The sequence below is a fragment of the Physeter macrocephalus genome, chromosome 13 (assembly GCF_002837175.3).
Source record: "Physeter macrocephalus isolate SW-GA chromosome 13, ASM283717v5, whole genome shotgun sequence".
Lineage (NCBI taxonomy): Eukaryota > Metazoa > Chordata > Mammalia > Artiodactyla > Physeteridae > Physeter > Physeter macrocephalus.
The window spans coordinates 1,006,624-1,011,577 of record NC_041226.1 but is presented as its reverse complement, the minus strand read 5'-3'; the positions used below and the strand labels follow the sequence as shown (position 1 = coordinate 1,011,577).

Here is a 4,954-nt window from a genome sequence, read left to right as displayed (position 1 = left end):
GTGGCCGCTGAGCCTGCGCGTCCGGAGCCTGTGCTCCGCAACGGGAGAGGCCACAACAGTGAGAGGCCCGCGTACTGCAAAAAACAACAACAACAACAACAACAACAAAAAAAGTACCTAATGTATGTTTCAAGTCCTAGAACAGGCAAAACTATGGCAGAAAACAATCAGAACACTAGTTGCTTCTTAGAGGTTGGGGGTAGGGACTGAACGGAAAAGGGCATGACAGAATTTTCTGAAGTGATAAATGTTCTATATCTTGACAGGTGATTTGGTTACACAGATGTATGCATTTGCGAAAACTCAGTAAATGCATACTTGAGATTTCTGCTTTTTACTGTTTGTAAATTTTTTCTTGAAAGAAAAAACTATAAACAAATATTGAACTATAATTAATATACATACTCAACTGTTTAAGGTTAAACTTAGTATCTGTAATTTAGTTTGAAATGTGTAAAAATAAGATGGATAAAAGGATCGAAAAATGATAAAGCAAGTACAGAAAAATGTTAATGGTAGAATCTATGTAGCAGGTATGATGTTCACTGAAAAATTCTTTAAAATTTGCTGTAGATTTGCAGAGTAAATTTTCATAATAAAATGTGAAAAAGGACAAAACAAGATGAAATAGATGTCAAAGCAAAGTAAAATAGAAGCATGGGAGGAATGTAATTATTGTGTACATATACTGTAAATGTAGTAATTACTAGAGAACTGGGGAAGAATTCCCAGAAGACGACTCATTCAAATTGAGTCAATATTTTTGGCAATTTGGGAAGGGGGCTGTCTAGTTACCCAAGAAATGTAGTACTGAATTACTTTGTGTATCTCAAAATACATATTATCTTTAAAGCCTGTACAATATTAAGTGTGTCAGTAAATTCCTACAAAAATTTCAGCTTAATCTTATTGCTCAGTAAAATGCCAAATATATGTGGCTACTCATAAAATTTTAACATTACTTTAATAATAAAATTATTAATCTTTTGATATAATTCACATACCATAAAATTTACCCTTTAAGTACCATTCAGTGATTTTTAGTATATTCACAAGGTTGTGCAGCCATTACCGCTACCCAATTCCAGAACATTTCATCACCCCATGAAGAACCCTGGGGCCCTTTAGCATTCACTCTCCATTTCTCCCTCCTCCTGTCTCAGAGGATTCGCCGATTCTGGACATTCCATATAAAAGGAATCATCCAATATGAGGCATTTTGTGTCTGGCTTCTTTCACTTAGCATTTTTTCAAGGGTCATCCACGGTAGAGCATGTATCTGTTCTTTATTCCTTTTTATGGCTGAATAATATTCCATCATAAGGATATACAACATTTTGTCTATTAGTTAATGGATATTTGGATTGTTTCCACTTTTGACCACTATGAATAGCTACTGCAGGACTTCCCGGGTGGTCCAGTGGTTAAGAATCCACCTTCCAATGCAGGGGACCTGGGTTCAATCCCTGGTGAGGGAACTAATATCTCTTTTGCCACAGGGCAACTAAGCCCGTGTGCTGCAACTACAAAGCACGCAAGCCACAACTAGAGATCCCACACGCCACAACGAAGATCCTGCACGCTGCAACTAAAGATCCTGCATGCCACAACTAAGACCCGATGCAGCCAAAAAATAAAAGTAAATAATTTTTTTAAAAACTACTGCACGATGGGGAATTCTCTGGCGGTCCAGTGGTTAGGACTCAGTGCTTGGCAGAGCCAAAAAAGAAAAAAGAATCCCTTATATGTTCCTGATACTAGACCTTAGCAGATAAATGACTAGCAACTATTTTCTCCCATTCTGTGCACTCTTTCCACCTCTTGACAGTGTCCTTGGAAGCACAAAAGCTTTTAATTTTGATGATGCACACATATATTTTTCTTTGGTTGTTTGTGCTTCGGGTGTTACAGCTAAAATACCACTGCCTAATCCAAGGTCAAGAAGATTTACACCTGTTTCCTTCTAAGAGTTTTATGGCTTTAGCTCTTAGATTTAGGTCTTTTGAGTTAATTTCTCATTACTTTTTGGAGATGAAAATTCACTATGAGAGCAAATGTCAATCATATAGAAATGTTCATTCCAAAATAACCCCCCAAAATATTGTCGGTGGTAGAAGACATACAAAATATTTTAACTTAAAAGCTTTAGGTCAGGTAATGGGACACCAGTGGTTCTCAAAGGTCAGCGTGTGTCAGAAACCCAAGGGCTGGGACATCCCTGGCGGTCCAGTGGTTGGGACTCCACGCTTCCACTGCAGGGGACCTGGGTTCGATCCCTGGTCCAGGAAATAGGATCCCACGTGCCATGCCGCCCGGCCCAAACAACAACAAACAAATCTAGGCTAACCTGCTAGGCAAAGTAATTTTGAAAAAACGAAAGAAACCCAAGGGCTTCTTAAAATCAGACTGCCACTCCCCCATATCGGCTTCGGATTCAGCAAGTCTCAGGTGGGAGTCGCCATCACCCCCGCCACCCCTTGGAATGTGGATTTCTAACAAGTTCCCAAGCGTTGCTCTGCTGCTACTCCGGGGACCACACTGTGAGGACCACTGTGCTCAATTACAAGTCCCATTTAAGTCAACTTAGCTTACACGTCTCTCACAACAACAAGCAACTTTTACAACGGGAGATCCTTTCTGCTGGGCTGTCCCCAGACCAAAAGAGCTCAGATCTGAGAGACTCGGGCTGACCGACGCGGAGGGTAGGGTGCGGTGGGGAAAGGTGAAGCACCCGGGGAACAGCTAAGGTGGCGGAGGTCCGCCACGGCCCGGGTTTCCTGGGTTCTGTTGCCAAGGCAGCTCCCGGGCTCGCGCCGTCTGGACTGAGCGCGGGAAGCGCCCCCCACCCCGCCTCGCCGGGGCCCCGCCCCCGTCCCCACCGGCGGCCTCCCGCCCCCCGGGGGCCGCACCGAACAGCCCAGCCGCCCAGTGGAGCGGACTGACTCCGGCCCGGGAATGCCCACCTCCGCGAGACGGGGCCCGAGCTCGTGCCTCCCTCACCCGCCGAGCCTTCCCGGGGATTTCCGAGCTTCCCGTCACGAACGCTGGGTCAGGGGCTCGAGGGCCGCGCGCGGGGGCTCATGGGCAGGCGGCGGGGAGGGGCAGAGCCCCCGCGCCCTCCCCCAAGGGCCCCCCGGTGGGCGGCGGGCACCCGCGCCGCCCCGGGCCCTCTCCTACCTCGCGGCGAGGGGAGCAGGGAGACCGCGAGGGCTGCGGGGTTGGCGCGGCCTTGCCGGGACTCGGCGGAGAGCTGCGCGACCGGGGCGTTGCCACGCGCGGATCCAAGGAAGCCGCTCCCACAGTGCTCCGCGAGGGGGCGGGGCGAGCCAGGTGGGCGGGGCCGAGCCTGGGGGGCTGGAAGGGGCCTGAGCGGAGAGGAGAGGGGCGGGGCCGGTCCCGGGGAGGGAGCTGGAGCCGAGGGGCCCCGCGGAGGCGGTCCTGGCGGGCGGTGCGTGGGACAGGAACTGGGGGGAAGCCCACGTCTCCTAAATCCTGATGAAATCAACCGGAAGGCAGATCACCGGCGGGTGGTGCTGGGTGCTGTGAATAGCTCCGGTGGCCGCCGCACTAGCCTGTGAGCCCTGGAAGCGCGTCCGGGCAGCGCTGGCTTTCTGGACACCCCCCGCGGTTCCCCCCGGTCACGGCTAGAGCCCAGGCCGCCCGCGCGGCCCCACGCACCTCGTGGTCCTGTCCTGTCCTGTGCTCCTGCCCTGGACACCTCGAGGGCGGACCGAGACGTGCCAAAGCCGGCACCCAGCCTGAGTGACGCTCAGCAAGAGAACGAGGAATGAAGTTCATAACCGGTTCACATCATTAAAGTTTTGTCTTAAATTTTCAAGATAAATTGGCGGGGAGGCGTCTAAAGACACCAGTGTAATTAGTGAGTTTTAAACTTTAAGTACATGTTGAGAGACAATTCTCCATGAGTCTCTTGCTTCTGTTCTGGACCATTGTGATGGCTAATGTAATTGTCAGCTGGACCATGGTACCCAGTTTTTTTTTTTCAAACACCAGTCATGTTGTTGGTGTGAAGGTGTTTTTCAGATGTGACAGCAGTTAAATCAGCAGACTTTGAGCAAAGCAGATTACTCTCCATAACGTGGGTGGGCCTCACCCAATCAGTTGAAGGGCTTAAGAATGAACAGACTGAGGTCCCCAAGGAAGAGGGAATTCTGCCTCAGACGCGTTCAGACTCAGCTGCAACATCAGATCTGCCCTGGGTCTCCAACTACTCCCACAGCTGCCTGAGCTGGTTCCTTAAAGTCATTTCCCTCCCACTGTGTCGACTAATACGTATTCTCTAATAATAATACGACTAATACGAGTATTTTTTGACAATGTTTGCATAGGGAACAGCTTTGGAAGACTGAGATGTTGTCTCCCTCCAGTGCAAAAGGCAGGTTATGCCCTCTGGCATATTAGGGACGATGTCTGAGCATCGTGCTGGCCTGCAGTTCATCATAAAAAACGGAGGTTTCCAAAGCTTAGGGTCCCTCAGCTGTGACACAAACTCACTGTGCGTGCAGCAGCCACCTGCGCTAGCCCTGTGGGACTGGGGAGGTGAGTGGACAGAGGAAGTGTGAAGCTCAGGCTGCTTGCTGGGCTGTGACAATAAGGTCCTCTGTCTCTGACCAGGTGTTTCTGCCAGCTGTCAGGACACCCTGTTAGCTTGTCAGCTTGGAGATCTGGTAAAGTCTTACACGGCTCTTGAGAGTATCTAGCTACCCAGCCTGGCTCAAAGTAGCTGTTCACTACATGTTTGGTGAATTAATTCCTGAACACTGTAGAGCCCTTCAAATCACTGCACTTCGATATATGGAAACCATTTTCATTATCTGTTTAGATCTCCAGGCTGTAAATTTGCAGCTCCCTCGATTTTTTTTTTTAAATATTTATTTATTGGGCTTCCCTGGTGGCGCAGTGGTTGAGAGTCCGCCTGCCGATGCAGGGGACG

At 49.1% G+C, this 4,954-nt stretch overlaps 1 protein-coding gene across 3 annotated transcripts in view; it reads right to left on the bottom strand.

The window, feature by feature from the left end:
- The window catches only part of IFT88 (intraflagellar transport 88), a 76,768-nt gene extending 73,510 nt beyond the window's left edge, over window positions 1-3,258 (bottom strand). For all 3 annotated transcript variants that reach the window (XR_008619071.1, XM_028497284.2, XM_055089685.1), the window contains exon 1: window positions 3,178-3,258. The gene's annotated coding sequence lies outside the window, so the exon portion shown is untranslated. The remainder of the gene's footprint in view (window positions 1-3,177) is intronic.
- Between the last annotated feature and the right edge of the window lie 1,696 nt (window positions 3,259-4,954).